Genomic DNA, 26,238 nt, shown 5'->3' with positions numbered 1-26,238 from the left:
CCTACAGCTGGTAATAAGAATTCAGATACACACATTCTAAGATAACCAACGGTCAAATAACAGCTTCCATGACTTTAACATCGGCTGTGAAAGCTGTTCTGTGTAATACACTGATATTGTGTGTGTGTGTGTGTGCGCGCTCGACCTGATTTTGCCAAGTGGTTGATGTCCTCAGGGCAACATATTTTGTTGACCTAAGGACAACATCTTTATAAATAAAACCTAAACCCACACCAAACCCCAACCTAACCATAACTTACCCCTAAAATCAAAGGGAAATGATAAGTGAAAAACCATGGTCTAGAAACACCTAATCATGGTTGGAGATTAAACTTAAAATAAACTGTAAATTTATTTCTGAAAACTGATTGGTTAATTTAAATGTTGTCCCAGGGTCAACATGATGTTGCCCTAAGGACATCAACCACTTGGCATAAACAGGAGAGCCGTGTGTGCGCATACCTCTAAAACACTTCTATGAAACGTCCTTTGAAGTCTGCTTGCAAATGTCTCCTAGTCAATCTGCTTGTTTTATTATCCAACTCGGGTCCAATATAAAAAGGCAAAACTAACGCTTCAGTTATTAGTGTTAATTAATATAACCGGTCTGATGCCAATCGGTCCGGTGTCATTTCCCTCGCCATAGTAGGAAAAAAATGTGATCTTTAATAAAGATTGACGTTTGCACGTGCACTAGCAGACCTCCGTTACACTTCGATCGATCCTCATGTTTTTTACTGACGAAGTGAAGTTGATGCCATAGTTACTGTTAATTGCTAAAAGCCAAAGCTTATGAATACAAGTGCACTGAGAGGGGGACCGACCAATCACAACAGCCTGAGAAGCGTAAGCTCACTGATATGGTATGGGTAGGACATCTTCACACACACGCTCTAAACGGGGAACCAATCATGACAGACCTGGTCAGCTTTACCAATCAGCGTGTTTCGGAAGGAGGGATTTTATATAGACTCGTTTTGTGAGAAGAGACATCGGTGAACAATAGACTTGAAATGTGTGAAATATAAAGTGTTTTTTGAAATTAGAAACATGAAAATCCATTGTTAAACACCCAAAAAACATAATCAAAGCCTCAAAAACAGCAAAAAAACACCCCCTTTAAAAGGATGGTTCACCCAAAAAATACAATTCTGTCATTATTAGCTCAACCTCAAGCTGTTCAAAACATGTATAGACCGTTTCATCAGACGCACGTGCCTTGACTGCAGTTAACTTCCAGTCTGTGTTTGTTTATCGGACTGGCTAATGTCTAATAATATAACTATTTATATTGTATTTTATTTATGTTATTAATTTATATAACTTTTTTATAGTATAATAATTGTATTAAATAAACGAACAAAACCGTATGGTACAAATTTAAAATATTGGAGAGACAAGTTTAGCCAAGTTTAGCCTGTTTCTTGCTTGTTATCAGAAATAATCTACAAGCACTCTATTGTTTGTGAATGTGTACCGTAAATTAAGGGTAGTCCACATTTTGGGCGATGTGGGAAACCAAATTGTTCTGGGTCACTATTGACTAGTATTCTTTTCCTACTATTGTTAAGTCAACAGTAACCCAAAACTGTTTGGTTTCCCAAATTCTTCCAAATATCTTTCTTTGAAAGGTTTGGAATAACTTGAGGGTGAATAAATTATGACAGAATTTTCTCTTTTGGGTGAACTATCCATTTAAGGACGCAATGGTATGGAGGACTAAACCTTCAAAAATTATAAATAAATAAATGTATAAATAAATAAATATATAAACGAATAAATGTAATAATATGAAAATAAATAAAGGAATGAATGGTTTGATAAAACAAAATAATTCGTTTTAGCTATTATTGATCTTAGCTTTAACTTTTCTTTTCATTTTTTAAATTGATTTATTATTTTTTGTGTCCATTTTTAATTATTTTTAATTATTATTATTTTTTATTTTTAGATTATTTTATTTATCATTTCCTTTTATTTTTACATTTATTTATTTATACGTTTATTTATTTTTATATTTATTTATTATCGCATGTATTTATTTCCACTTTTATTTATTTATTCTTGTATTTATTCTTACTTTTCTGTGTCTTGTATGATAATTAGATGGGTTGGTCTTGCCTACTATTGGTTCAGCGTAGATTGAAGCGTTTGATCGATTACTCTTGACTTGTTTTGGACTAACGTCACGTCACTCACTGATCGTTTGCTTCGTGTATAACGTTAAGTAATTATGGCGGGCGCACAATTAGCTAGAGAGTTACAGCATTTAGCCAATGAAGTCGATAACCATGCATCAAATGACTGTGTGTCATTTAGATTAGGTGCGCTTATTGATGATTTATTACAGATTGACGGCGAGATAAATGACAAAGTTCTTCAAAATCTGTGCGAGTCAGGGGGTGCTAAGGTGGTGACCAAGTTCCGGTTACAGGTCCTCTGCCAAAGAGGTGCATGAACGACCTCAGCAGATTCGTCGATTCTGAAAGCACAAGACGACTTGATATTAAGATGTCTAATAAACACAGACTTTCTTGTTACATGATTTTGACATTCTTGTTAAGATTGCAAATTATTGGTATGATCGCCCGTAACGGCTGAAGCGAGGTGAAAAAATAAATAAAGCGATTTGACACGGGATTCGTACCCATACAATAAAGCGAGGCAGCGTGTCACTACGGTAACAATCACACTAAGCTATTTCGCAATGCTAGCTGCTGCGGATCTTTGCAATAATATCAAGATGTCACACAACAATATGCAGCTGGATGAATCAAGGGAATATGCCCGTTTTAACTTGTGACCTCTGTGTTATTTATCTCTTATGGAATGTAGTTTACGAGTACCGTTTAGTAACCACGTCTTTTTAGAAGGAATGGTTTCCATTTGATGGCCCCTGTAGTGAAAGAACGATGCTCATTACTACCGTGTTAACTTGTGACTTAAGTTCACTATGTCTCAATTCATTTACATTATGTTACATCATGTTACATTAAATCTTTACGCTTTTTCTAACCGAAAGGCTGCTTATAACTATCACTTTGACAAAGCGTTAGCTTGCGACTTCGGTTTACAAGCTCATCTGTGTAGTTAAACCTTATTACATTTTGTGCTTTATGATTTTCACCAGTTGAACTGTAACACCACCATAGCACCCTCTGACTCGCACAGACTTTGAATGTGCTGCAAAGAGGCTAACAACCGAGGAAGAACTTTGTCATTTATCTCGCCGTCAATCTGTAATAAATCCTCAATAAATGCATCTAATCTGAATGACACATAGTCATTTGATGCATGGTTATCGACTTCATTGGCTAAATGCTGTAACTCTCTAGCTAATTGTGCGCCCGACATAGTTACTTAACGTTATACACGAAGCAAACGATCAGTGAGTGACGTGACGTTAGTCCAAAACAAGTCAAGAGTAATCGATCAAACGCTTCAATCTACGCTGAACCAATAGTAGGCAAGACCAACCCATCTAATTATCATACAAGACACAGAAAAGTAAGAATAAATTCAAGAATAAATAAATAAAAGTGGAAATAAATACATGCGATAATAAATAAATATAAAAATAAATAAACGTATAAATAAATAAATGTAAAAATAAAAGGAAATGATAAATAAAATAATCTAAAAATAAATAATAATAATAATTAAAAATAATTAAAAAATGGACACAAAAAATAATAAATCAATTTAAAAAATGAAAAGAAAAGTTAAAGCTAAGATCAATAATAGCTAAAACGAATTATTTTGTTTTATCAAACCATTCATTCCTTTATTTATTTTCATATTATTACATTTATTCGTTTATATATTTATTTATTTATACATTTATTTATTTATAATTTTTGCAGGTTTAGTCCTCCATACAATGGTGGCATTGCTTGCCAAATGTAAATAACTAAACCCTGCTCTGCATTGTGCCAAGCATCCCTTAACAACAAATTCTTCATTTGATGCTACATATAATTAAATTCAAATAGACTGTGGTTGGTCACTTTATGTCATTTGCGTCTTGCTGTCCAAGTATGGTGGGCATTTGGGATTAAACTAGGTACTCATTTGAATTTGGATTGGGAACTTCATAGATTGGACTATATGACCTTCATTGTGTTAGGATTGCTTGAGCTGCTTGAGGTTGTTGATGAGGTGAAACACTTGGGTGTTGGGCTTGAGGTCATGCTGTTGACAGCCGGGTCAGAAGACCAGCAAAGGGTGTAACCTAGAGCTCTCTCTGAATGCATGACACAAGCAAGATCTGAATGTCAAGTTCAAGTGTGGTGGCTACAAATACTCAGACTAAGAATAAAGGGGAGAAATAAATGAGGGTGCAGTTTCTTTAATAAGCAATCTATAAATACAGCATACACCAGGTTTCTTTGGTTTATTTCGGCGTGTTGACTGCAGCCGTTGGTTATATATAAATAATATCTATTGGGTGTGATTGAGGTAAAATTATCAAATGGCTCATAAAGTGTCTGATGTTCCAAGAAAACCCATCTCAATATCAGAATTCAGCTGAAGTCATCAATCAATCCCATCATCCCCTGAGTCATAAAACTCTCCACCATCCCATCCCACCCAGAGCTTTGACAACCAATTCCCAATGCATTCCAACAATTATTCTGTCAGTCTTATTCAAGGGAGGAGGGTGAGTTTATTAGCGATATACACAGCCAACTGGCATCTATAGATGCCAAAAGCCTTTACAAGAGTCTGACAGCCAATTAGGCCAAAGAAAAACTTGCTATAAACAACAGTAAACAATTTCCTCATTGACCAAATAAATACAAATGAAGCAGAGTGCCGAAATTGTTGGTTCCTCAGGGAACCCCAAACCCTCCATCAGCACAAAAAGTGCTGATAAGGGGGCCATTCAGAAGAGCTCTGCTCAGGGAATAAGGGGGGTGCTTCTTTTAGTGATGTCACTGAAATGGACATAATCCTCTCTTGGCAAAAGGACTAGCCCAGCACTCAAAGGGCCTTTGTGTCCATGATGATAGTTTGCCCATTTGGAACAGATTCACATCCAGTAAGCCGGTGAGTATTGAGTCTCAAGTCCTCATGTTCTGTAATCACCACAACTCTCTCAATGCAGAGTACCAACAGGTGCGAATAAAACAGCGTGTTTGGTTATGTTATACTGGATTTTCAATCAGCTTTTGGTTGAATAATCACATTCTGAGCCCACTTACTGTATGCACTAATCTATCTATTTGCATACAATGTATATAACTACTATACAAATATTACAAAAACAACAGTATGTTGTAAAAAAGCAGTCTTGCTCCCTTGTATCAGCATAATTTCTATGCATTTCTGATCTATTCTTACAGAATCTTTTCATATACAAAACACACTTACCAAGCTTAAGGCTTCTGATTCTGCCAGGAACTCACTCACTGCATTCAGCACGCAGCTCTCCAGAGACAATGGCCTGTTTCTCAGAGATAGAAAAACAATCTAAACTAATCCATTAGCACGCTTTCTGACTAATTTAACAGAACGTTCCTGTTATTTTCATCCCTCATGCGATGTGTATTCTAGATATACAGTATAGGCACAGTGGCACAAATACTTCTGTGAGCACTTGTTGCAATATGCGGCACAATAACAGCGCCAAATAGAAAGAGAGAGAGAATGGTAGAGAAAATAGGAGAGTGAATGGGAGAGAGGGGTGGGCTGATGGGAAACGAGAGGAAAGGAATTAATGTAATCGTGATGGATAAAGCTGAGAAAAATAATCCAGAAGACAGGAAGCAACCCTACCGTGGCAAAAACCAATTCATCTACGGACATTCCTTCTTCTCTAAAAGAAATTTCTTACTTAACCCTCAGATTATCCTCAGACTTAAAACAATATCCTCCTCAACTGAAGATATGCATAACAAACTGTCAGTTTTAAGAATTCTTGCCACAATATTTTTTAGCTGGAAGCATGGTCCAAAGTTAAAGGGGTCATATGACATGGCTAAAACAAATATTATCATTTGTTTTAGATGTAATGCAATGTGCATACACGATTTAAGGTTCAAAAATGCTGTATTTTTCAGATTTTTTACAAAGCTCATCGCTCTGAAAAGCTAGGTGTGCTATGATTGGCCAGTTAACCAGTGCGTAGTGATTGGTCGAATACTACAAGCGTGTAATGGAAATGTAACGCCTCTTACCATATTTGGAACATCAGGTTCCAAAGCAATTGTACTGACAGGCCACCTTACTTGCGTATAAATTTGGACGGTCTTTGTCAAATCATACCACGAACTGATGTAGATTTGTGGGGGTGTGTTTACACAAGGCGTTTCAGGCAGGTCTGGGTGAGCATTCGCTTTTAGATAGAATGCATATTTTGTTCCGACACTTTCATTTTTGCAATTTTACGTGTCTAATACATGCATGGGCAACTTATAACACACCAAAGACACAGAAAAACACGTATTTGCACCATATGACCCCTTTAACTTTTTACCACACCTGCCAATAATGGGTCAATTAAAAAACGATTACTGACAATTAAAATTATTTTTTTATTTTTTTATTTCTTACAATCCACAACACTGTATTTTGACAATCTTTCAGTGAAACTGTGCCTTTTCACAAAAACAAGAAATGTTTGTGGTTTTGTCCATTGTATTTCCAATTTAGTGGCTTAATGTAAGAAATATTCTTATAGGTAATATTAGATTTTTTTAATTCCTGTAAAATGAGTTGGAAGACGAAGGTTTTCTTTAAAAGACTTTAAAAGAAATTCTGAACTGAAGCGTGCACAACCCTTACACCAGATGATGTGTTGCGAGAAGTATAATTCTCACTGTACCGATATTAAATTTCTCCACCGATACCGATAGTCGTTTATTCATAGTGATATCTGTCGATACAGATTCTGAAGATTAAATTGATATTTCTTAAATTTCAGGATGTTAATAATTCAAATAATGACTATTAATATTAAACATCAAACTGGTGATGTTTTTCCTCATTTTCTAGTGCACCAATTAGTTGAAATTTCCTGTGCTCTTTTCATTGATAGGATTCAGCCCTGATCATCAGCTGTTTTTCAGCCCATGGTGTGAAAAATGGCTTTTATTGATCAATACCGACCATTGGCCGATATATAAGTGCATCTCTAATTCTCACAGTTCAATATAAACTATGAATTATATTGCAGTTCTCATTCAAATTAAAGGCCAACTGGTGGGTAACTATTTTTATTTACAATTTTACTTAAATTTGCTTGGCAAGTGTTACTTTTTAAACCCTTTGCATATTTTCACAAATATATCCCTCACCAATCCCATTCATCTCATTCTATCCTTTTTCTTGATATTCTAGTTTTTACGCTGGAAACCCACATGGCCAAGACACAGCGAGGGGCTGAAGTGCTAATGCATGGGCAGAGTGTTTTGGATGGAGAAATAAAAAACGCTGAGATAAAAAGCCAAGGTTTTGACCCAGCTGGGTAGAACAGGGGTTGAGAGGGCTGAGATCTGTGTCCCGTGTGCCGGTACAGATCTGCTGCTCTGGGTTTATTTGCTTTAGAACTAAATAAACACAGACCCAGGAGAGATCTCCAAACCACCAGACCAGCAGTGATGAAGAACATCCATCAAATAGCCCCCTCACATGTGTACGTGGCTTAAAGCACATCGCTATATGCACTTACACTATTTTTATAATTTCTCTGCCAGCAGATTCTGTAGTGGACCTGAGATGGTAACCCAAAGGTTGCAAGTTTGAACCCCACAAGGTATGAGCTATCCAAATTTTTGCCTGGCACATTTACCGAAGATTCAATCTTTATGACTCTATAAACAGGTCATGGAAAAACAGATGTGTTACATCCATATATGTTCATATCAGTAATTGGAAAAACAAGTCTGAAAGTGTGTTGTGTGGTCTTCTGAAAGTCTGTGAGGTGATATGTTTGCCTCCCATGTATCCTATGTAACCCCTCAAATTAGAGTTGATCAAGTTCTCCAGCCAAAAAAGACAAAAAAAACCCTCTCCGATTAATTCTAACGCTCTTGTTTACTTACGAGAAAGCTCTTCATGTCAGTATGGGCCATCCCCGCCTCTGACGACCAACTGATGTCTTTCCAACATAAAGTTTCCGCACTGATCTTTAAAAAACAAAGTGAATTTCTCAGCATAGCTTGGTAAAAACTGACCTCAGATGGCAAGAGATACCTAATTAGTAGTCAACTCAGTCATACAAATGAAAACAAATCGCTGTGTTCTTTTCTGGGTCTTCTCCTCTCATGAACACATCCCATGGAAAAATGTACTCGACAATAACAATCTTGTATTAATATTCATCTGTGTAACTGAAAGTTTTATTTGTTCCAAGTTATTATTGACTGTATATGTCAAATAATAGAAGACAGAACAAAGGTTCTATAATAAAGATTATAGTCTTACAGGTATAGCCTCGAAGGTATAGTTTAACCAAAGATTAAAAATTCTGTCATCTATTACTCAACCACATGTCATTTCAAACCTGTATGACTTTCTTTCTTCTGCAGAACACAAAAGAAAATATTCTGAAAAATGTTAACCACACAACACTGGACCTCATTATCTTAAATTGTATGGACACAAAACCTAAGAGACATTTCTCAAAATATCTTATTCTGTGTTGCGCAAAAGATTGTTAAACATCTCCAGCTTCCCAAACCAGGTGAAATGGGAGAATCCAAACCCCCTGTTTCCCAGACAGACCTCACCTCACCTCTAAGGGAAACCATGAGAAGAAACATGAAACTACAGAGGAGGAGAGATGGATGGTGATTAGAATGCACTGACAGGTATTTGAAGAGCTTACGGTATTGTTTCACAGCAGAGATTTATGAGCAAAACAAAGGTGCTGTGTGAAATTCCTGCCTGCTAAGCCACACAAGGAGAATAACAGAGGCATCCATTATACTGGCAGAACCGAGTCTCTGGCTTGCGCTTCGGTTACTGTATCTGAGGACAGGGAGCAGACCCGGCAGTCACTAATGTCTGACTTTATGAAGACAGATCTTCCTGAGCATGCACTCCACCATCACACAATCTGCTGTAGGTTCTTGAATCTCGGGGAAGGAATTCTCCCTCATAAAAGTGCCAAATGGGAGAGAAAACAGGGTGAGCCGCGTCCCGCGGCGGTTCTGCCCTTCCCACCTCCACACCACAGCCTTCCATTCCAAAACAAACCACCCCTCTCTCCCCGGCTGGCCACAATACTCACAAACCGGAGATAGGTAAGAATAGCCTAAGTCCATTAGCATGACCATGATGAGTGGCAAGTATGTTGTAAATGAAAGTGTCGAACTAAAAAGATCATACAAGACCAGCATGACCTTCCATCCCAATCCATGCCGCTAGTCCATGAAGTCATTCCAAACCTGTATGACTTTTTTTCCTGTGCAGAACACAAAAGAAGGTATTTTACAAGAACCTTGGTAACTGACACAAAACATTTCTCAAAATATCTTCTTTTGTGTTTCACAAAAGATAGAAAGTCCACCAGTAAAACACTGCTTAAACCAGCATAACATGGATAGCTGGGCTCCAGCCTGGCCAAGCTGGTCAGGATGGTCTGTTTTCTGGTTTTAATCAGGTTTAGGATCAGGGTGATAGACCACCTAAACACAACAGGGTGGGTGAGACAGCCTTGAGAAGCCATCAATGTTGGAGACCAGCATCTAAAACCCAACATCTGCTGGTAACAAGCTAAATAGGGTGGTTTACTGTAAAGCAATTGCCAACCACACAAGTGGCATGTTACCGATATAAACGCTTAATGTACCACATTATCTCAATCAAAATGTGGTAATTGGAGATGATGTGGTGATATGACCAAACTATGTTCTACATTATCTGCTCAGATGATGGATGCTGAAAAGTCTTTGCTGTTAAGCCCATGGCTCCCTTTAAAAGGCAGGAATGAACAAACTGCCTGGAATTAGACCTCATTTTAGTCAAGAGACAGATTTGCTTATCATAACCATCTGTGGGCAGAAAGGAGAAAGAAAACACAACGAGCGCCCGGATGATAAACATGAAATATGAAAGCAGAAAAGAATATTAGGAACGCAGAGCTCACACCGGGATTGGCAAGTCAACCTGACCCTCCTTGTCAGCCATTTTGAGGTGGTTTTACTTCATGCTGGCTATGGTCTGACAGCTCAGTTTCAATATTGAACCATTCGCATGTCTCCGTTTCTGCCATTATGAGGCGTATGCAATATTCAAGGTCATTAGATGTGATTTACCACACAAGATTTCCATTTACACCAAATCGATTTTCAGAGCATGTCTCCACCACAGAAATGTGCCTGATGCATAACAGATAAAATGATGATACTTATTTAGACAGTCTTATGAACCGAACCCAGCTCATTTATGTTTAAACACTTAGAAATGGCGAGCGAGAAAGAGAGAGGCACAGACTTTGTAATGTTTGGAAATAAATTACTTCCCCTTATGGCCTCTGGGTGTCACTGCATGGAGCGGGTTTACAACCAGATGAGTGGAAAGCAGTCACCTAATTTTAAGACATAACTTGCCATTAAAAACAGATTTCACACCAGAGTATGTGAGAGAGGAATGCCCATAGGAAAATGTTATTGCTTAGGGTTGCTCTGAGCTTCGGTACTTTGGTAACTTGTCAAATCTGTGCACAGCTTGCAACACTGAGGTTTTCTGTAAAGCTCCGGAGACAAGAACAAAAAAGAGATTCTCAATTTATTCTCATTGTATTATAGAAAAACAAGCAAGACACTAGAGATCTCATTTGTGATTTTTCTTTCCTATGGTTGGTTTTACTCACTCCATCCATAACCTAAAGCAATAATTAACCATCACTGTTATTGCGGTAAGAGATTCATGTTGATGTGTTAATTGATAACTAGCTGAGGTCATGTAGTTATTCCAATAAGGAGTTACCATGTCGTGCAGGCACAACTGTAGCTCTGCGGGGGGGTACTGTAAAACTGTCAAAAGAGAGGGAAAGAATTCTTGAAAATCCCAATTTCACAATGATTTATGAAGGTTCAAAAATCCATACGTTCCATAACACCTACATTACAGTATATAACAGCAGGCAACCTTAATTTACAATACCACACACAGAGACAGCAAAGATTTGCTGTTATTCAATAAAAGGGCTCAGATTCCTATAGCTTTTCCTCAGCAGAGCGAGAATAAAAGAGAAAGAGAGAGGGGTTTTCACAATAGAGCAAGTGTTTTGTGTATGTTAAATAATCCACTGTGGTCCTCCCTGACGCCTCAGTCTCTGGACAATCTGTTATGTATTATCGAACACAAACACACAATATTTGTTGCCTCATTCTTGAGTATCAAACAAATTACACAATCACATAGCTAGAAAAAATGGTAAGCGCTTGAGGACATGCTAAATTAAAAAATATAAAAAGATCTTGTTATGCTTGTTTTCCCTTAGGAAAATTAACCATGGTTTTACCATTTAGTGATATAGTTTAACTACAATCACTATTGTCATTGTGGTGAGGCTATAGTAAATTTGTGGGTTATAACTGTCATAGGATAAAACATAAAAAATGAAACCTTTTGGGGCGATGGAACCGGAAGTGCTAAAATGCTAACTCGCTTCCAGGTTTTGCATCCAAAAACACGTTACCCCTGCGGTACTCTATGGCCAGACCCATAAAATCAACACCATCAAAACTCCAACATTACTTTCATGTTTGATTATTCATTATAAAAGAGAGAAGACGTTTTTTTTCTTCAATGATTTCTGCTGAGTTAGACCAAAAACATGTTTTCTGATGGGGGTCGCACACCAGACGTGGAAGCACCGAGCCCGTGCTAGGACTAACCTTTCTGTATTAATGCGCTGTTTTTCTGTTATTCCCAAACAGAAAAATAAATCTTGCATATTATGGTGAAGTCAGTATGTACATTAAAGATGATTTCAGTCAAATAACATATAATTTAATGTTAAATTATATGCGAGTGGCGTGCTGTGTTGCTGCAGGACTCAGAACATCGTCCAGAGTTGTAGCGGAGCACCGCCAGTGTGTATACTCAATATGTTTTTTTTTACAAACAATGGCGCTATGCTGTACGACCCCCTTGAAATAAGGCAGATTCATCTAGAAATCACATTATGACTACTGCAACTCCCTTCTTTCCAGGTTAGCAGTGAACAACACCCTCGAGTGCATCCACAATGCGGCTGCTCGACTCTTCTGTAACCTCCGTAGATTCTCTTAGGTTACACATCTGCTCAGGTCTTATTACTAGCTGCCAGTATCTGGTACAACTCAATTCAAGACACTGTATCTGGCCTACGCTGCCGCAAATGACCGAGCTCCCCCCCCCCACTTTACATTCAATCCTTCATCAAGCTATACACCCCCCCCCAGCCGCTTTGATCAGCCACCTCTGGTCTCCACTTCCCCCTTCTTACCTGCTTTAAACCTCTCTATGCGTTTGTTTCTGACTTTAGACTTCTGAATTACCACAAACAACTGTTTCTCATCTTGTTTGGCCAAGCTAGCTTAGAAATGTTGTGTCTTAGCTAATAGTTCTGACTCCGATGAGAACAATTTTTAGCCCAGTTAAACATTCAGACTTCCTACACACTGTTGTATGATTCCTATTTGATATTTGCTTTACTTTGTTTTTTACGCACACACACACACACACACACACACACACACACACACACACACACACACACACAGGCACAAGGCGCTCTTCCTGTCAGTGCCCCCTCCACCTCGTGTCACTCACGCCGCAAGCTTCTCGGCCCACCTGCTAGTGGTTAAGCTCAATCACATCACAATGTCAAAACTGCAGCCAGCAAACCCCAGTACTGAACTCTAGAAGACACACAACGAGTTCGGAAAAGCTGGACTTTCTACTTACACACACAAATGTGAAATCATGCTGCTGATGTTTTGAGTGAACAACAAATTCTTACGAGGAACAATAAGTGATGTGAACCTAGACACGCTGTGGCAGTTTTAGTTTTACGAGAGGAAAAGCAAGCTATGTGTTTTTACTAAATGTGACTGAACGAAACTCCTATATAGAGGTTTTTACACAATATGTGTGCCGTATTGAACTGAACTGGGTGGGTCTTCAGTGTTGGATCATTAAGTTCTGCTGCTGAACAAGGTTTTCTTCCAGCTGCTAAATCAAAGGCTTGATGCAGGTTGTAATAGTGCTGGTTCAGAGAGTTTCATGCTTCAGTGTTAAAAACACACCCGCATCAGAGCTTGACAGACACAGCCGATCGGTGTGACTGACGATACTCAGCTAGCAATACAGTAACTGCAGTGCATCATGAATTCATGTTATTTACAGGGCCTGTATTTTTGGCCAATATTTGGCCTGTTGGAGAGAGTACATGCTCCAATGCATTGCAGGATGATGGTTGTGTGCCGATCTGTTATGTATAATGGCTTGGATCAGGCTCTTAGCCCCCCAATCCTCATTGTGCACTATTACCTGTTTGATTGTACTGTACTTGTCTGTTTCTGTTTTATATGGCCGTGGAAAAAATTGAGAGACCGTTCCAAAGCTTTTCTAGATGTATTGTGGCCATTCCAGTCCAGTGTCTGTTGAATTTCAACAAAATCAAACCTCAGGAGTGACATAAAGTCATCCAACAGCAACGTGAAAGACTGACAGCATGACAAGACACATGAAAACTGTACTTTTTTTTACTTTTCCTAAATACACACACAAATATTACTGTTTTATTGCTTAAAAGTGAACATAATCTTCGCAGTATTTGAGGTCTAAAAAATACAGAGCATCATTTCTGTTATTTTGACCTGTTTCTCCAGTTTTAATTTTCTGCAAATATAAGCAAATAGAAACAATATTTTTTTTAATGTGTGGGAGAAATATTGTTAGTAGTTCAGAGAATGAAACAAAAATGATCATTTTACCTAAACACATACCTATAAGTAGTACATTCATAAAAACTAAAAATAATTTTGAAATGGTCTCTTAATCTTTTTTTATGTTTTTACACATCGATTCTTTCACTTCTCGGGAAAATTTAAGGAATCACATTACTATGAGATTATGAGTTTACTACAGCTTGTGATTGCAGTCTATATATGCAGCTGGAATCCATAAAGGCTGACGAGGGGAACAATCTCTTCCAGAGCCGCAGAATTTATAGTGTTGCCCGCTTACACCCCCCATATTACATGATCAAAAACAAAAGAGGTTGGATTAAACGGCACAATCTGAAGCCCGTGTGATGTGAGCTGTTTTTGGACGAAGAACAGTGGCAGTCAAAGGACGTAATGTAATTTGCATACGATTAAATTGAAGGGAAGGAGGAAAAGAGGAGGACATTAGTTAATGAGTAAAACAAACAACACGGTCAGCTCACCGGGCGACGAGGAAGTCATGTTTGTTTACAGTGTCAGACTGAAGACCTAAGAGCTATTTCATCCAGGATGTCTGATTATATAGGAAGCCTAATTCTATTTATTGTAAAGACATATCAGACATTACAATATCGTTCAAAAATGTTTAAAGAAATACACAAATCATAAATGCGGTAAATATTTAGGATACGAAACTAAATACTGGATCATCAGTCTGTGAGAATGCAATTTCTTCATTACGATCATTAGAAATGACCAATTGGATCGGCAGGATTCTCAAAACAGTCGCCGGGCCGAGCCAAATGGTTTTCATGATGGTGACAGGCCGGGCTAAAAAAGTTCAATAAATAGGCCTTGAGTGACATTCATTTATCCTTTCACACAAGTTTATACACAGCCCCAGCATGACTTTTTTTGCCAGGCACTTACGTATTGATTCAAACCGGCTGGGCTTCTCACAAAACAAGGTTTGCTCTCAGAGCTTACTAACTAGTTGAGGGAAAGATGATAGTAGTTAATCCATTGTAATAAAACAAAGCAGAGAAGTCCATTCTGCTAAAACAATTAAAAAGCAGTCTAAGCTAAACCATACTGACCATTGGTATTGGCAAGTGCCTCCCGACACGATACATATCACGATCGATGGGTCACGATACAATATATTGCTATGTATTTCGATACGATACACATTTGCGATATATTGCAATACTTTAAATAGAAAAAGTAAAAAGTAGAGCTAGAAATACAACATGCTGTGCACCACCGGGGGTTTTCTGTAAGGATAAGTGTAAAAACATCCCTTACTTCTGCAGAGTGGCCATGATGTGCGATGCATGGACCTTTAGATCAGAGGTTTGGGTTCTCAAACTGTGGATTGCGCCCCTCAAGTGGGTAGCACAGGGGAATAAGGTGGCTCACGCAAGTCACTTGGCTGTTGTGGTGCATTACAGTTAAAACAATGAACATGGGCAGTATAAAACCCCTGCTTCATCCGTGGTGTAAATGTGCTGGTGTCACATCCGTGAAAGCACAATAAATGTCATTGTTACTTTTCTTAATAAACTTTTTGTCTAACGCACTGCAGTAGCCAAGTGACTTGTGTCATGACTTGCGAAGCTTACAAACAGCATTATTTTATATAACTCATTACTCCGTGACTTATTTTGAAAACCAAAGCACACCCACACATCAGCTCTGAGAGCTCCAAGCGTTCTCATATTTTTCGCCATGCTCGCTTCCACTTACTTTTGGCCGTATGTATATGACATGATTTAAAAATATATATATTTTTGCACAGCCCTACCAGCTACACCAAATTAAACTAAAGCTAAGGCCGGCAAACCAAGATAAAAGTTCTTAAAAGACTTTGTATGCAAGACCATGAACAAGGACGGTCACATTCCACCCAAGTTGGGCAAACCATCATGCAGAGCAAAGATTTCGTCATTTCAAAACAGAAAACAAAAAAAATGTTTAATCAGCTTCAGCTCCATCTGGTCTTAATTTCACGAGTTGCACCCACAAATATAAAAACTAGGCTAATGTGTTTGCCCTCAGAAGCGCAGCTTGTATCACCGCCTCAATCTTCAAACAGTGACCCGCATGACCTCTGACCCCATATGGATTAACAGCTCCAAATACTTTATCAGGTTCTGATCGTTCCTCTGCCGGCCGAGTAAACCTGCAATAGGACCTGCGGACTCCGGAGCTTTCTGTGATTTCTGACAGTTGTGTCAGATGATATTTTCATCCCTCTATTCAATGGCTGGACAATGGAGCTGCTGGTAGAAGAGCTTTGATCAAGTTTCTGTTGAAAGCTTGAGGTTTCCTCTCATCCCTCCTGCCAGACCACTCAGAACACTTCAGGAGCGGAGGATCTGCGTGGAGCTCTCTCGCCAACATACCGATGCCTATCTACAACGTCTCTTGTAAACTTCACACTTGCAAATGAGAAAACGAAACCTCTGTTGACTGGAAAGGTTTAGCTGGACTTTTGAAAGTGACAAAGCGCTAAATACTGAGAATGTACCTCAACCGCTTTGTGAACTTGATGTTTTCAGTGCCTCGCTGGTGAATGGTGAAAAATACATGCTTGGCAAAGGCAAGGCAAGTTTATTTATATAGCACATTTCATACACAAAGGCAATTCAAAGTGCTTTACATAAAATGATTGACAAAAGGGAAATAAGACGTATCTTTAAAATGCAAATGATTTAAGATCACAGATGCAACTTTAGATTTTAAGAAACAATAAAACAGCAATATAATTGATAAAAAATGTGAGTGTATATATAAAAAGAATAAGAACAAAAGAAATTAGAAATAGAAGTGCAGTTGAGTGAGCACAGTGCTCAGGTTGTAAATGCACAGCTAAACAAATTCAACACCTTTCCCCAAAATCGTTTGGGGAAAGGTCTTGTGCTAACTAGTGTATAAGTCGGGTTAAGAATAGATTGCAGCATTGTTGCAGCCCGGTAATATGCTGGGACTAAAGCTAAAATCCTGCAGGGTCAAACCCTGTAGAGTTTAGTTCCAGCTCTTCTCTTACTGGTTCAGGTGTATTTGATTAGAGTCAGAACAAAGCTCTGCAGGACGTGACCTTCAAAATGGAATAGAATAGCAACACCACTGCGATCCTAACATCTGAGTTGGCTCTTTAAAAGACCAAAGCCGTGCTTGACTACAACATGTGTTTAAATACGTATGCTTTGTTATGTAAATGAAAATAAATACTAGCCTTGATTTGCATTGTAAATAACAGCTTATAGAAAATAACATGACAGGGTTTTAATATAAAAATATTTCCTCAACTAAAGAAAGGAAGTTGTTTGCATCTGGAAATCAATTATGAAAGAATTTTTGTTTTGGGGTGAACTATTGCTTTAGGGCCTACTCACATTGTCCCAATCGAACCGCTCCCAGGCGCTCCTTTAAGCTTGGTTCGATTGAGTAGTATTGTGAGTGCTCGCAACCACGCTCGGGGGCAGGTTCACTTACTGCGCCCTAGCCTGGTTGGATGAGGTGGGCTGGATCGCGGTTTGGTTTGGAAAGGGGGCAGTATGAGGGCAAATCACGCAGGAGCACGGAACTGAAAGCATGGCGTAAATTGTGCGACTGTCAATTCCTCCCCGAGATTCAGCTGTCACCGTAAAAAAACATCTGATACACAGCACACTTACATGTGCAGGCGTGTGTCGCCGCGGCCAAAACTACTCCAGATATTAGGTTTGTCAAACATAATGCAACGCTGTGTGTAACGATTTACACCGTTTACTCTCGAATCGCGCTCGGGCACAGTTGAGAGCAACCGGGCTATATGTGAGTACGCCCTTAAATACTTTATTAGTGCCTGGAAATGGATTGTTAATAAGATGCATGTTTTTACATTAAAATACCATGTGCAAGACTAAAATATGCAAATTATACATTTTTTGTATAATATTTAGTTTTTTGTTTTTTCATATTTTTGTCTGCATCATTAAATGGTTATCAGAAATTATGATGTATTATTTAATTGACTCTTTAGTAATTAATATGAATCCTTAATACACCTTTAAATAATGTTTTAAATGAAGAAATGTATATTATTTAGGCTTTCATAAATGTAAACATTTGGTCAATAACAGAAGCAAACTATCAACTGTAAAATACTGCAGTTCTAAGCACTCAAAGTAAAAGTGAGATTTGAATATGGCGTTGTCTGTCTATGTCTTTGATTTGTAATCTACTTTTGATGACTAGTTAACACAAAAATACAAAGCTGATACCATTCAAATGATGGAGAAATGTCACTTTGAATGCAACAGTGAGTACAGGGCAAGATCTTCGGATGTATGACTGCTGCAGATACCATCCATCTTGGGTCTTAAAGGTGCGCAATAATTGCTACTATTACAAATAATTGTTATTTGAAATATATATTTTTTAAAAGGTCTCAAACTCTGTAAACATTGCATTATTAAATGGCCTTACAGCTGTTTAATATCCAAAAACACTGTCCAAAGTTCTTTCAGATATTGCCCTGTAGTGTACAAACTGCTATCAGTGGCACAAATCTCACCACCAGCCTGGATTTGAACCTGCAATCTGTGCAGCAGCATGCGGTCTAACCACCATCCCACAGACTCTATGCTACCCAGCACACACACTGGTACAGCATTAACACATGCTAACGTCACAGTTTGGAGCGGTCGGCTTGTGGCAGGTTAGCCTCTATTTAAAGTGGCATTTTTAGCACCCTGGTTTTTGATGCACTCCATGTCTCAGGCGCAGAAATCAGTGTGTTCCAGTGTGTGTCACTATGGGCCCATAGTCACACTTTGTAATCTGGTCTGGTGTTACTAAAAATAACCAGAGGATGAGTCCCAAACAAGTTTAAGCGACAGTCCGCCCAAAAATGAAAAATCTGTCATCATTTACTAAGACTCATGTTGTTTTAAATCTGTATAAATTTCTTTGCTCTGTTCTTTGTTCACAAAAGATATTTAGAATAATGTATGAAACCAAACCGCTCCAAACCGGAACCATGCAGTAGTTTTGTTCGCTGTGGAAGTCAATGGTTCCCCAGAACTGTTCAGTTATACACATTCTTACAAATATCTTCTTTTTTGTTCAGTGGATCAATAAAATGTACACAGGTTTGAAACAACTTGATGCTGAGTAAATATTGACAGAATCTTCATTTTTGGGCGAACTGTCCCTTTAAAATGAGGAAGAGATTGTTGTGAAGGGATGTAACATGGAGCAGAGCTTAGTCATGTTTACATTGATATTTATGCATGTGGCAGGCATACATACATTTTTGTTTTTGTTTCAGTTAGTGTGCGAATGTAATACTCTACCAACTGAGCTACAAAAAAAGAAAAAGAAATAAACAAATCAGATCAAGTACTGTAAGTAAATGAGATTAAGTATTAACATGTGCATTGTTGACTTTCCAGTCATATTTTGGGCTTCTCATTTCTTTGCTTGTCTTGTTTGTTGCATCCTGAGCCAGGTTGTAACATTATACACATAATTACATTATTAACTCCATATTGCTCAGGGCGGACTGTGCCTGCAACATTATAATTCCAATTCATGTCAATATGAAAATCCATTTCAATGGTCTCAACAGTGCGGCCATAAATAAAGATACAGTAATTCTACAGTCATCTACAAATATGCACCACTAAATCAAAGAATCGCAGTGTCCCTGTCAAGCTGTAAATCTTTATCTTTACACAGCAGAGAAAACACTTTCATTTTTCTGGTTACATTTATCAGTTGTGTCATGTGGTCTGATAACACTGTTCTAACCAAAGCTTGCATAAACAACAGACCCCCCAGCCCACATGACTGTCTAACACTGCTCGTGCCTCTTTAGCAAAACACCAGCACCTTAACACCACTCTGACAGCTTGACTGAAAAAACAGATGAGCCAGAAAATCCACGTACGATCCATAACCAAAGCGAGAGGCTTTAGCAAAACACGGCCTGATGACTTACACACGTGTCGCGCAGCTATGCAATCGGTCCTTCTCGCACATTTCTTTCCCTTTCGTTTGTTTTCCGAATTTCCTCCCCAACGTGTGGAGAAGTTACTGTGTCCCACCTGTGTCAACCTCAAGAACCTGCATCAGAATCTGTAATACAATAAATATAATTGTCTCCGGTATGTTTTGTCTCCAGGCTTTTGCTTTCACTAAAGGGACAGTTCACCCAAATATGAAAATTCATCAAATTCATCAAAATATCATTTACTCATCCTCGAGTTGTTCCAAATCTGTATCAATTTCTTTGTTCCGATGAATACAGAGACAGATATTTGGAAGAATGCTTGTAACCAAACCATGGTAGGAAAAATGACAATGGTAGTCAAAAGTGCCCCAGAACTGTTTTCTTTCAACTGTTTGTGTTCAACAGAACAACAAGAATATTTTCCAACGATGGTAGTCAAAGATCAGAGTGGCCCATTTTTTGCAGTACTTTGTGTGTTCCTGCATGCTCACTCCTCAAGGGGGCGCTAGAAGTAACTTCAAAAGTCTGCCATCTGGACGTGTTATTATTAGGGCAGATTGCTACTAACATGGACAGTTCAAACTAACATGCTCAGCAAGATTCTCTTCACGCTGTTGCTTTCTCCGTGACAGGAGGTGACCTGCAAGAGAAAGCTGACCACGGAGGTTTACACGATGCTCAGAATACAACAATGAAACAAAAGTTCCTCATCGAAACGACTCAGAATGCAAAGGCGCACACAATCGAGCATACTGAATTCACTTATTCCATCTTTCCACTTGTTACACACATGGATCCAGACACGTGTTTTAACCAGCGAGGAGCAGGACGACTTGAGCAGGCCACATAACCATCTGGCACCGGGATCCAAGACATCCAGAATAGATTGGGAAAGGAACTGCATGTATTTATACCTGTAACCTGAGTCTTCTGATGACACAAATGAGTAAATTTGTGTCAGTAGATCTTCCCGGCTCACTATGGTCAAGATAAAATTGGGTTAGACAGAAAAATAAACCCTATCCATTACTTTCTACCACACGAAGAGAAGCCAGGGGAAGATGAGTCAAGCTAAATTTAATTGAGGGTGTAAGTACAGTAGCTTCTGCTAAATATATTAACCAGCACGTGGCTGATGTAAAGGACAGAACAGCTGGTTTAAAACCGTTTTGAGATATTACGTTTCTCACGAGCATGCAGTCTAGTTTTTTTTTTTTTTGTAGATGTTTGCTGTCTGTTGTTAAGAAAAGAACAAAAACCTTTTTTAAAAGCATGTAAAATTTCAGAATACACTGTGCAGACTTTAAACACTGCCTATGAAATGATTTTTTGGAGGAATGAGTCAGTCACAAGTGGCTTTGTTAAAGTGGATATAACAAAAGTCTCCACATTCCTGTGGGAGTTTATGAGTCTTGGAAGCATGAGATGAAAACACCTCCCATTTCTGAGCATCCCAGGACATTGGGCAACAGACCCAAAGCCGGCTAAAAATAAATACCAAAGTACTAAGGGAAAACAAAATAAAATTCAATTTGAGACGCTGAATCATACCGTCAACAAACTTCAATTGTGCCTCCACCGGCGGAGAGTCTAATAATGTTCCTGTGGCATAGCTGTTCACGAGAGCAGAAGGGAAGACGTATTATATGTAGAAAACTTCCCCTCGGTCAAGTTCCTTTGAGCTCTGCTTTATGTTGCCGGAACCCTCCGTGTGCCAGAGCGGGCAACAGTCATGCTGTTTCAAAGAAATAGATGGTCAAACAACTTTCCACTTCACCCAAGTGCTAATTTGTCATGCACCACACAACGTGCAAAAACCATAAAACCATCCATCGGCCGTCCAACTCCTGGGGGTCCTTTCAGCCGGATAGCTGGTGTAATAAAACGCAACTCGCAGATGAAGATAAAAAGCACAGAATTCCTGCATTAAGCGAATGAGGCTCTCACTGCAGGCTCTTGGGTTGAGTTCAGCTCCCATGCCACCACATGGAGGGCCCTCACTTCCTCTCTTTCAGCTCCTTTTCTTTCCCACTCTCTCTTTTTCACTCCGTGTTGGAAACCAGACTCAGCAAATGTTCAAAGAAGAAAAGCTCCAAGGTGTTGGGAGATGTCTGTTTGGTTAAGGGATCTGTTGGACCAACAAGGTGTGAGAAATAGAAACAAAGGGTGTCTTTATGTTTGTAGTCTGGGATTAACTCCAGTTATGATAAAACATGTATACTTTAGTTCGAGATTAAACCGGAGCACTGTGAGATGCATACTAAACTCGCTGCTCAAACTCACACAGAAATAGAGAAGCATGTCATTTTTTAGGCTAAAACTATTTCTCGTTTGCCAACTTAATATGTACACAATATCCCACAATCAAACTATTATTTCTTTAAGCATCCAGACACAAAAATATATGGGAATATACTGAAAAATATAAAGGAATATATTAAACAATACATTTCCATATACTGGAACCAATCATTAATATTTTCAATATTCCTCACTGTATGTTCTAATATTATATGTGACCCTGGACCACAAAACCAGCAGTGCTGGGTGTAGCTAGTTACTGTAATTTAATTACTTTTCCCTTGAAAAAGTAAAGTAAGATAACTCTTATTTTGTCTGCAATTTAATTACAGTTAATTCTGAAGTAATTAAACTAAATGCTGTGTGTATTACATGTGTGTGCAATAGTGGAATTGACATCAAAATTCAAAGTCTTACTTTAAAATTTGTGCTTTAATGTATAATTCTCACATTTGTAATACTTTAGTCAGACAATAATACTACTCTGTGTAGTTTTATAGTATTTATTTGAATGAATTAAAAGAGCCGTTTCATGTCTATCCTTGAATCACTTAACTAATCAAGGTTGATATAGGATAAAGAAAGTAATTAGTAATAAGTAATTAAATACTTTTTGGAGAGAGTAATTTGTACAGTAATCTAATTACACTATTGAATATGTAATTCGTAACTAGTAATTAATTACTTTTTCATAACTTTAGTAACTTGCCCAACACTGAAAACCAGTCATAAGTAGCACAGGTATATTTGTAGCAATAGCCAACAATACATTGTATGGGTCAAAATGATACATTTTTCTTTTATGCCAAAAATCAATGGCAAAAATACCTATATCAAAACTTCATTTTTGTGAGTTGATGCAGCAAAATCGCAAACTGCTGCCCGCTCTTTGGGACTCACCCACTCAAGTTTGGTATCTATGTAAAGCTTAGAATTTCCACATTTTATCTACTCTGCACAACGTCATTACAGAGGGTAAGCCAATAGAGACCATTGAAACAAACCTGTTACCTTGGCAATGGCCTGCTACAGCTCCTCTAATGGACAACTTTAAAGGCATTTTCTCAATATTGATTTTGATTTTTGAGGGTGATTTTTTTGCACCTTCAAGATTTCCAAATAATTGTATTTATTTAAATACAAATAAATTTATTTGTATCTGTATTTCAGATGATGTATTATTATCAATTTCAAAAATCTGGTTTTGTGGTCCAGGGTCACATAATATTCAATAAAAGTGTTAGTTGCTTGCTTATGTGTTATTTAATATATTCAAATACTTTAATATATGAGCAAGAAATGATCCGATATGTGTTTTAATTCATACTAAATATTTTGACAATTAATCTACCAGACTATATAATACGGCCTGAAGGAAACATTAAAGCTGTTTTTTTTTTTCATTTTTGGAGCAACGTGCCTTTAAGCAGTCTTGTTCAAATCCATCAAATTAAAAATATAGAATTCATTCAGTTCGCATAGTTGAATACAGTCTCTCTTCTGTCTCTGTTTTTATCTACTTCACGTCTTCTCTTTTCCCTGATGTCCCCGTATCCCTTTTACACTTTCTCACCATTCACCGTGGTGCTGCACAGGAAGCGTGTCTGAAATACTAACTCTGTGTGTCTTCTAAGCAGACACACTGCGCTCTGCTCCTGAAGTTCAGTCTTGTCAACACTTTCCAAAGATAACAGCCCAGACCTCACCGCCAGGCTGAGGCCCCGCAGAGCGTCCCCTCACGAGGCCAAAACCCCAAACCATGCAGGTCTGAGATCAGTGGTGTATAATATACGTGAGACTTAGACAGAACGCACTTTAAGGGCTAGATAAAATATGACCCTGTGGCATTGATATAAAAGATGACCAGGGGTTGGGGATTGTGTATCTAAGCACTTGAAGTAGTTTTATCAAAGCAACACAGTATATGTTGAGATGTTCTTATTTTAGGAAATCGACTGTATGGCTCAAACTCAAAATGCTCCAGAATTGAACGGAGCCCTTTTCTTCTTTGTTACGTATGAAGAGCTGAACTCCAGATGAACAAAGTCTAATGGGAACTAGGTCTGACAAAGATCACCATGCTGGTTTGCTTGGTAAATTGAGATTTCCTGGAAACAAAATGAGGCAGACAAAGTACTCAAGAGAAGTTATGAGAAATCTGTTGTGGAAGCATGCAGGATCACACGCCGTGTGACGCCCGTGCCGGAGAACGTTCCATGTTCTTTCATTTAGGCTCCCTTGTCCTGAAGACCCATCTTTTCACTCAGGGGGTTGCTGGGAGAGGGGATATGAAAATTGTTTTTTAGAGCTTCGTTGTCGCCAAGTTAATGTAAAAGTTATGCTATACAATGTCACTGGTGAGACGGAGCGGGAGTGAGACAGACAGCAGATGAAAAATCATTCTTTGGAGTCGAGAACTTTCCACAGGACACATGAAATCCGATTTCACTTTACAAGACTTAGCCGCCGTGTGAACAAAATCTTTATCTTAAGACTTCAGCCATCAAAAAATGGATTTGAATGAAGCTGTTTTTAGAGAAAAAAACATCTGAAACTTAAACATTACTAGCAATTTAACAGCATTTAAACATTTTGCTATAGCTTCTGTTGTGGTCCATGGAAGAACACAGTCCTGACAGCGAGTAAATGACATAATCATTTTTCATAGATTTATTTTTGAGTGAACTATCCCTTTAAAAGTACATCTGTACGGACCTCACCACATCTTCAAACAAACTTTTTTTGTATCTGTATCATGTGTTTTATGTTATTTAATGAATAAATGTGTTACGTTACTTACTCAAAATGCCCGAATATGTGTGTGTATGTGTAATGTAAATACAGTTATCACGACATTTTGAAATGAAAATCAAACCACAACATGATGACAGTAGGCGATAGTTTTGCCTGCAGCCGGGAGAGGCGCTAATTTTGTAAACGCTTGTGTTTGTCGTATTTGAGGAAGGGACAAACGACACACACAGTCGTACGGGTTGGAGGATAGGTTAAGATATCAGCTATCTTGCAAGTACCACCTACATTAAGATTTCAATCGAGCACATTCTATAAATGGCATAGTAAAAATACAGCCCACAGTCTCTAATCCAGGTTGTACACGGTTCACATTTCAGCAGTTCTCCAAAAATAATTCAGACTTCTTTTCATCATCATCTCCTGCGCTAGCAATGCTGTCATGAGCCCGGGCCAAAACTCACACCGGCCCCGTCAGCATCTCCCTCAGCCACTGTGACATATTTTCAGAGCTCTTTAACAAGATCAACTCTATTCATAGAGCCGAGGACTGCTCAAGAAATGGCGAGGGAGAGATGAAGGGCATAAAGAAAGCGCTCACAGTGTTCGGAGGAGATGGAATTGTTTTTCGGGACCATCAATCAGAAGGAGGTCGACAGGAGGGGTCCACCCCCTCCAGCGCAGCCAGTCCGAGGAGGTTCGATGGGGTCGGTGTGGAATGACAGCATGTCCCCCTGCTGGTCAATGGGACAATGAAGGAGCACCCAGCTCCCAGAGATCTGGGCGATCCCACTGCACACCAAAGGTCTTTCATCAGCCTAACACCCCCAGCCCACCCTAGCTAAGATCTAAAAAGGCTTCAAACACACTCGGATGTGTTCCAGGACCCCCGGAGAGAGAAACAGCATGTGTGCGCTTACAGAATAGAGTGACAGTTTCGCCTTTCTGTCTGAAATAATGTTAATGTGTGTTTGTGGGAATTCTTTCAGTTGTAGAATCTAAAGGCCTGATTTTAAAGTGTACAATCATTATAAATCTTGCAAAAAGCGTTTCTAAACAATCAAAACAATCAAAAGCCAGAAAAAAACTTAAATGGCTAAAAAGAAAATCTATAACTTTGTGCTGCAACAATCATGACAAACTGTGTGTTGAACCATCTGTTATTGTTTATATGCTTGCTTCAGTGTGCCTGCATGTGTGTGTGTGTGTGTGTGTGTGTGTGTGTGTGTGTGTGTGTGTGTGTGTGTGTGTGTGTGTGTGTGTGTGTGTGTGTGTGTGTGTGTGTGTGTGTGTGTGTGT

The 26,238-nt window shown here is 38.6% G+C and overlaps 2 protein-coding genes across 6 annotated transcripts in view; one reads left to right on the top strand and one right to left on the bottom strand.

Moving 5' to 3' along the window:
* LOC130557423 (uncharacterized) overlaps positions 1-13,875 on the top strand; it is a 118,015-nt gene extending 104,140 nt beyond the window's left edge. Inside the window, exon 3 of the transcript XR_008963305.1 lies at positions 13,780-13,875. The gene's annotated coding sequence lies outside the window, so the exon portion shown is untranslated. The remainder of the gene's footprint in view (positions 1-13,779) is intronic.
* The window catches only part of fhod3b (formin homology 2 domain containing 3b), a 160,620-nt gene that overhangs the window by 80,855 nt on the left and 53,527 nt on the right, over positions 1-26,238 (bottom strand). The window lies entirely within an intron of this gene.

This window comes from Triplophysa rosa, linkage group LG8 (genome assembly GCF_024868665.1).
Source record: "Triplophysa rosa linkage group LG8, Trosa_1v2, whole genome shotgun sequence".
In the NCBI taxonomy this organism is placed as follows: domain Eukaryota; kingdom Metazoa; phylum Chordata; class Actinopteri; order Cypriniformes; family Nemacheilidae; genus Triplophysa; species Triplophysa rosa.
The sequence above is the reverse complement of the archived record's forward strand: the minus strand, read 5'-3'. Positions and strand labels throughout refer to the sequence as shown.